This window comes from Cheilinus undulatus, linkage group 9 (assembly GCF_018320785.1).
Source record: "Cheilinus undulatus linkage group 9, ASM1832078v1, whole genome shotgun sequence".
In the NCBI taxonomy this organism is placed as follows: Eukaryota; Metazoa; Chordata; class Actinopteri; order Labriformes; family Labridae; genus Cheilinus; species Cheilinus undulatus.
The window spans coordinates 29,456,448-29,463,953 of NC_054873.1; positions in this window are offsets into that span (position 1 = coordinate 29,456,448).

Here is a 7,506-nt window from a genome sequence, read left to right on the forward strand (position 1 = left end):
TCTTAATAAGGAAACTTTGCTCAACACTTGTCAGATGACAGGGAACATTTCTGTAGAAAAAGAAAGTCCTTGGGTGCTTTTCTTCTCTGGATCCTGAAGCCTCCCCGCCCTGTGTTAAAGCTGAATAAACACTCCTCTCAGAGCTCAGCATATTTTTCTCAATGCTGATGCCAATTTTCATGAGAGAATTTCTAACGGGGATTCCCATAAGGATAAACAATTGAAACTTAATTTATACTATTGTATGTCACACAGACAGGTTGTCTTCCTGCCCTTCTTCTAATGTATTCACGCATCTGAGTTACTGATGGATCAAGACAGTGGGAAAAAAAAATCATTTTTCACAGTACTCCTGAGGGAGGAAAAGTACATTAAATCAAGTGCTGTACTTGAGGACAATTTGAGATCTGCTTCCATAAGTGTTTGAATAAGCCTATTGTTCTTGATACAACACCAGCTACTTTCAGTTACAATCAAAATTTAGAAAGTTAAAAGCTTATTTCATGCAATGAATCATTGAACCACTCAAACTTTATAAAACAGGCTTTCAAAGGCCCTTATCAGATTTAAATGAGAAATAGTACAGGTGAAGTTATGAATCCTTAAACCCAGAAATCTGAGCATTTTAGCACTTGTGGTTCCATCATCTCAAAAGTCAGTGGAACTTCTGAATACGTTTTCAGTTAGATGCCCAGAATTACATCGGGGGAAGGTACAAGTTTAGAGATTTAAATATATTTTTCAATCAGATAAAATACATCTGGATATACATCTTCCCCACTAGTGAACTTTGAAGCTTTTTGTCAGTCTTAAAAAAGAAAGTTTCTAATAAGTGGACCACAGACCATCATAAGGTGTGTATTTTGGGCTAAAACATGAATCAAATTTTACCATTGTGATGGTCACACTCAGAGGAACACTAACTTTTGGGTTCAATAAATGTGTAATTGTGGAACCATTGCATTACGCCTACATTAGGCTATGTTAGCTTAAAAATTGTTCATTAAAATTAGGCTAATTAAATAAATGTGTGTTTAAGGTCAACTGTCTGGTGACATCGCAGTCCCTCCTGGGTCTACCGTTTTTATTCAGTGAAGTCTACTCACCTTATCCAAGTGAGTCTATGGATGGAGTTCAGTTGTACAGCAACTGTTCAAATGGACATGAAAAACTTAAAACAGTCAGGTTCATGTCGCCTTGGCCTCTAGTGTGAATACAGCCTTAGGCTGCATAGACAGAGCAATTGACTCCTGGGAGTGACGCCAGATTATTTACTGGGTGCCTGCAGTGTAGATCATAAACCCTTCCTCCTTAATGATAGTATAGGTCATGGGTCAAACCATAAAGTTAAAAAATAAGGCAAAATGTCTGCACACTATTTAGCAGAGATCAGCGAAGAAATGACACTTTACAAAACAGAGATTGGGTAAAGTAAGTAATTAAATTTCACTGACTAATGCCAGGAAATAACTATGACACCTGCCTTTTCTCCTGTGGTCATTTTGTCTCCAAATCCTGACTTGTTTCTAGTCACTTTAACACCTCACAGTTTTTTTTATTAAAGCATTGAGACTACTGTATGCTTATAGATAAATGTTTTCTTCCTTTTCACTTGTAAGACCAGCAATAAAATCCAAGGGTAAGCATAACATAGGTCAGCAGGTCTCTTTTCATTAGATCACATTTGGTTGTTTTTGTAGAATTAGAAGCAAGCCTTAAAAAATGACCTATGGAGCCACTGTAGTGAATTAATTATTACACTTCAAGTATTTCTCCTTTTCCCAATGATGTCATCAGTGCAGTATGTCAGAACTGGTCACTCCAGTATTATAACTTAATTTTGTACAATGGAAGGAGATAGAGGAGCGCTGTACATTGCAATATATTGTGTTAGTTCATGAAGCTGTACGCATTACATGGCCCACAATAAGGATACATGATATAGTGATTCTTGTACAAGCAATAACAATCCATTATTTTGTGTTTCATTTATTTTGGATATTTTTTTTATTTTATGTCTGAAACTAAGTGTAATCGACATCCTGTGTGAATACAGACCTGCTTTTATTTTAAAGGAAAACAAGGAACTCAAGATACATCAACCATTATGACATTAACTTAACCAAGGACAATGGGACTTGTTATGGATTGAAAGGGAAATAAAGGGAGAGGAAAAAGGTAAGTGCCATATTTATCTTTGTTAAAGGTTACACATTATGCAAAATATACTTTTTTAGGCTTTTCTAACAAAAATATGTGCCCCTGGCCTGTCCACAATCCCCCTAAGAATAGGAACCCCCCCTTTCTTTCTCCACCTTTCAGAAATGTGTGCTGAAACAAGCCGTTCTCAAATTTTGAGACTTCCTCATGAAAATACATGTACAGTTTTTTAATAGTAGGTAAGGGTATGTTTATGTGGCCTCACAGCATAATACCCCTCTTATTGCACTGTGGATGGTATGTTGAGACATCTAAGGCCCCAGGGCAGGAATAAAGCAGACCACACCAGCTGAGTGTCGACTTATACTCACATTTTTTCACTCAGACAGCTGTTTAATCAAACTCTCAGTCAGACTCAGACTCATTTCCAAATGTGAGATGACTGGAAGACAGTCACAGCGTCTGATCAAACATGGGGCTGCAGACATGTAGGCTCTGCAGTAAGAATGCAGCTGGTGCAGAGCTGTGGGCTCCCGAGGCATTCCTCACTGCAGGGTGACCACTGTGACCCAGTCACAGCGAACACAGCTTTCAAACAGCCACTCACAACCACACTGGAATGTCTCATCACTGTAGATTCTCACTCACGCTCCACATTATGGCTTTTTGACAGCCTAGCTATGGTCATTTTGTGGTTTTAAGTCCACTTATAAACGTGGTGTAATGCTCCACTTTCTCCTTTAAATTAAGAAGAGCGGATTTTTGTTTACCAGAAACGGAGGCTATAGAGGTTTTGATGATGACTATCCTCCCTCAGAGAAAGCTAAGATAGTCTTCAGGACGTGTGTAGAGAAGTGTGTTGTAGTGACAAAAATAAAACTACCACACAACCAAAGAAGTGGAGCATCCTTGTCCTCCCTGTTGTTTCTCTGACAGTAACAGGGAGAACAGTGGCCGAACTGGAAGTGCATACCAAGAAGTTTTATAGCCCTGTGGAATGGAAAGAAATATCAAGTACGTCTTTGGACCTCACAAAAGCCCCCACTACTTCACCCTCTCCTCTCCTCTGTCTCCTCTACCTCGCTTACACCAGAAAGCCCTTATATGGACACATGTATGAAAGATTCTCCCTCCACGTGCAAACACGGAAACTTCCAGCCCTGTGACATAAGAGGCTAAAGATTGATGGCAAATATTTAAAGAGGGGCTATTGACTAGATGCTGGGCAGCTGTGGACATTCAAAACCAGGAGGACAATTTTAACAAACAGAGAGCATTTAAGTTAAAGATTTAGAGAGATCTTCCAGCAGCCTCTGATCCCTGAGGGGAGATTTCTGAGCAGGACAAACTCATGGTTTGGATGGAATCCCTTATCTGGAGCTGGAAGAAGTTCAAGCTGTATGTAAACAATCGTTTACTCCCTGCCTTCCTCTCAGCATGTCCTTCTCTGTGTACAAATAAACATGACCAAAAAGTGTTGTTTCCCTAAACTGAAGACAGATTTGTTTTGCAGAATGTCCCACAGATTGACTTTTCTGTCTTAGTAATCGTGCTATGACATGTTTGAGAATTTAATTTTACTCTAGGATTCTGGCGGGGCATCCTGCATGAATTTCAAATGAATCGTGACAGTTCCCCCCTAATGCTTTTCTCTCCTCCCCTCTTTTTAGTCGGAGCTGATTGAGCGGCATCAGATATGGCTGACATTCTTTGCCTCTCTCCGTCCCCATCTGTAGAGGGGAACACAAACAAACATTCTGGGAGGAGTCCTGCCGAGGCCACAAATATTCTTCCATTATCCCGCATTTGTGTTTCCAGTACTAGAAGCCTTCACTTTTGGGATTTGGCTTGTTTTCTCTCTGCAAGTTTCAACTGCTTGGACTTCTTTACAAACTTTTTTCTCTTTAATTTGGAACAAATATATTTCTATATCATCTGTGATTAATGCATCTGTATGAGACCACTTACTAAGATCACTTATTTTACCCTAATATTTTGTTTGATTGGTGTTTCTTTGTCGAAGCCTGTTATATTGACCATGATTGATTTATATATCAATAAAAGGGTAAAATATCCAAGGAGCTAAATATTTATTATAGGCACTGTACAATGATAATGTTTGTGCCCCATTCCTGGCCTGTAAGAGATTATTACAGGTCATAATAGCCTGAGAGATGACAGATCCAGTCATTTAACACAGGTTACTTGTACCGTAGTAAAAACTTGGCACCTGAGGAAGGCTTCCCATCTTCAATGGAGCACCTGCAGCTGAAATATGTGACCTTCAAACCCCAGGAATTTGGCTGTGATGAACTGTGATTTTTAAACAGCTAACAGAGCGGTTTGCTTTCCAGTAACTCAGAAAGTTTACTGAATTTACAACTGTCTGGAAGACGCTTTTGTGTGATTTACACATGTAACGACAGATTTATCTTCACTCTGGACTGTGTGAGTCAAAGTGTCACAGTCTTATTGCGACTATTCATCATTTAAAATAGTGTGGCTGTCTGTGTGCAGTGGATGTGCTTAATGTCCACCTGTGCTCACTAATATACCAGTTTGAGTCTCAGACTACCAGTATATGTCATTGGAACATTACGGTGAATAAACTCAGCTGCAATGGGCCATCGCCCAAGCTTGGGTTACAGCTTGGGTTCCACTGAACCCCCTCCCTTTAGCTGCACCCCCTCTCCAGTTTTGCTATGCTAAATGATTATGCCCCTGCATGGAGCTGTCTAATCCCAGGGGGAGCCAAGGAGTTCTCTCTATATATATCTGGTTGATGTCTGCAGAAATCTTCAGATGGTATTTGACATGGTGCATGCCAGCGCTGTCCTTCTTAGAGTTTCACTCAGTGGCCGTGCACTCAGCATGAAGGGGGGACCTACCATTATACATTCAGAGTCTTAACAAATTAACCACAAAATGTCAGCATGGTTAAACCCTAAATGACTTTGTTGTGGTGAGAAGTACACAGTTTTATGTTGTTATTATGTCTGCCTGGCATTGTGATAGTTGTTTTAGCCATAAGACACCTTGCATGTCCTTTGCAGGGGTCTTCTAATGCCAACATGATGTAAAGATCAGCTCCACCCTGAGCGCCTCAGGAGACGTGGGCAGTCCTCATTCATATTGGGTTGTCACTGTAGGCCTAACAGATTAACTAATACATCATTGAAGTATTAGTGTTAAAGCTCCTGCTAAGGCGACTCTGTCACCTTCTGGAAAGAGAAAACCGCATGACCACCTTAAGATTAGAAACTTCAAGCTGAAAGTTTTAGACCTAAGAAGAGCAAAAAAATACCTATGAAATGTGGTTATTTGCTCACTTTTTGAATCACTATTTACTCATTTTATCTCTACAAACAGAGATGTGGCTGCAGAGCCGTCTCATGTTTTAATATAGTTCTGTATAACGTAGTTTTTACAACCTTGTTTATAACCAAAGCTGCCATATAAAACCACGGCAAAGATAATGATAGCGTAGTGAGTGTGAGTATGATTTCGGCTGCACCTGTCTCACTCAGCTGTTCCCTCATGCAGATAAGTGAATCTTTCCAACATGTCAGGGAATCTCAAATCTGGTCTGAAAAAGAGCAGTTGTCTTGTCTTTGCAGTGGAATACACTGAAGGAATTCGTGTTCTATTGCTGTACTTCCCCTCAGCTCTTTGTAGATGAATACTGACAGGATTTTTGGCTTTTTCTGAGGATAAGAGGAGACTGTTGGCAAAGTTTTTGGCAAAGAAGAAAAATTGCAAAGATTTTTTTTTTTTACAAATTTACATTTTGCAGTATTTGTAAAAAAAATTTACATTATAAAAGCTTTTAAAATTAATCCTTGTGTGGTCTAAGAGTCAAAAATTGTTCTGTCCAATCTTAATGATCTTTACATTTTTATTATCTGTTCTTATTTTGTTCATACTCAATAGTATATACTGTTGGTCTGAGCAGTGGCTAAAAATGAGAGAAAACCAATGTTTGTATAATGGGAGATAAAATTAGTTGAACTTACTCATAAAAATATGTAAATTTGTCACCTAGATAATAACAAGTAAACATAACTTGACTTTTGTGAGCTCAAATAACTTTTTATTTCAAACACACTGACTTAAAATTTATTTATTTTATTAAATACAGGTGCAAAATTGACTATTTTAAGTATGCAATAATAGTTTTTAATTATGCTAATTTTGAACATAACTCTATCATACACTCTAATCTTGAACACTTATGTCACTCAAGGTAAGCCAACCAGGGAGTCCCCTGCCATCAAATTCATGTACCATCTGTTGCTCATCATGGGTGGGACTTCTCTAAGTCAGTAACTTCATTTATGGTGCAAAAAGGGTTTAATACCCAAAGGCATTCTGGGAAAACTTTGCAGATTAAGGGATAACAGTCAAATGAATTGAGTGCAATGCCAAAAAACACTTAAATTTTTTAAGAACTGTAAACTTGAAATTAAAAAAGAGTTATGGCAACCTAGAAAGTAAAGTTGAAACAGTTGTTTTTCTTTTTTAAGTAAACACAAAGCAATGTTTAACCATCTTTTACTGTTGGGTCTAATGGTGTAGTAGAAATTCTCATTGGGAATAAATAAAAATATGCAGTATCACTATTTTCACACAGAAAAAACTCAGCGTTTTCCCTTTAAAAAAAATCATTTAAAGCTTATTTCTGCACATTTCTGCTATTTTCCAGGCAGTACAATGATTTAAGCGATAAAGAAAATAATGATAAACATCTGATTTGGTAAAGAAAACACTTATGAGAGGTAACACAAGGGTTAAGTTTCAATGCAATTGCTCCAAATACTCTGTCTTGGGCTTACATGTTTCAGTTACTCTCTTCTGCTGCTTTGGTCAGATTCTTAAGAGGCCTTGAAAAGTATTTTTTCCCCAAGAGCACAAATTATACGTTTTGAGTGGCCTTGAATAAAAAGAACTCTCTCTAAAGCTGTGGTGACTTCACTGCACCACCACGTCCTAAAAAGGGCCTTAAATACTGAAAGGGTTAGTTCCTGCTTATCTTAGAGCACGAATAGCAGAGTGAATAATGTAAATGCTTTGTGTCTCTTAGTTAAGACTTCATTTGTGAGTGCCTTTCAATAGGAAGTTCATAAGAGTGCTTTAGAAAATGTCTGGCTAGAAAGAGAGATTTGTGACGACTTTAATCAAAGTGACTCTGTTTGGCCTGGGGCTATTTTTACTGTGCCAATATGTTGAAGGAAAACATCATAATGGAGCTTCCTGTATTTTCATTCCCAGCATGCCACAGCAAATCCAGGGTGCCATCATAAACCTCCCCAGAGTCCATTATGCAGTTTGAGATAATTAAGATCAAAT